The sequence below is a fragment of the Sinocyclocheilus anshuiensis genome, unplaced genomic scaffold, assembly GCF_001515605.1.
Source record: "Sinocyclocheilus anshuiensis isolate Anshui unplaced genomic scaffold, SAMN03320099.WGS_v1.1 scaffold95, whole genome shotgun sequence".
Classification (NCBI taxonomy): Eukaryota; Metazoa; Chordata; class Actinopteri; order Cypriniformes; family Cyprinidae; genus Sinocyclocheilus; species Sinocyclocheilus anshuiensis.
Genome location: NW_015548190.1, coordinates 98,079 through 98,603, shown reverse-complemented (window position 1 = coordinate 98,603; position 525 = coordinate 98,079). Strand labels below are relative to the sequence as shown.

The window sequence follows — 525 nt, the reverse complement described above, 5'->3', positions numbered from 1 at the left end:
AGTGGTTTCCGTGGTGGTCTAGTGGTTTCCCTGGTGGTCTAGTGGTTAGGATTCGGCGCTCTCACCGCCGCGGCCCAGGTTCGATTCCCGGTCAGGGAATGCTCTTTAGGGGGAAGTCGTGGCCTAATGGTTAGAGAGTCGGACTCGTAACCCAAAGGTTGCGGGTTCAAGTCTCGTACCGGCAGGGATTGTAGGTGGGGGGAGTGAATGTACAGCACTCTCTCCCACCTTCAATACCACGACTGAGGTGCCCTTGAGCAAGGCACCGAACCCCCAACTGCTCCCCGGGCGCCGCAGCATAAATGGCTGCCCACTGCTCCGGGTGTGTGTTCACGGTGTGTGTGTTCACTGCTGTGTGTGTGCACTAAGGATGGGTTAAATGCAGAGCACTAATTCCTAGTATGGGCCACCATACTTGGCCACATGTCACTTCACTCACTTATTCACTCACTTAACCGTGGCTTGTGTACTGCAAACACATACCAGCTTCATCACTGTGTCTGTCACGCGACTCTGTTCCCCTTT

The 525-nt window shown here is 54.9% G+C and overlaps 1 protein-coding gene and 1 non-coding gene across 2 annotated transcripts in view; one reads left to right on the top strand and one right to left on the bottom strand.

The window, feature by feature from the left end:
* Nucleotides 1–525, bottom strand: part of tjp2a (tight junction protein 2a (zona occludens 2)) — a 33,883-nt gene that overhangs the window by 31,900 nt on the left and 1,458 nt on the right. The window lies entirely within an intron of this gene.
* Nucleotides 28–99, top strand: trnae-cuc (transfer RNA glutamic acid (anticodon CUC)). Its single transcript has one exon. It is a non-coding gene; the product is annotated as a tRNA-Glu (tRNA).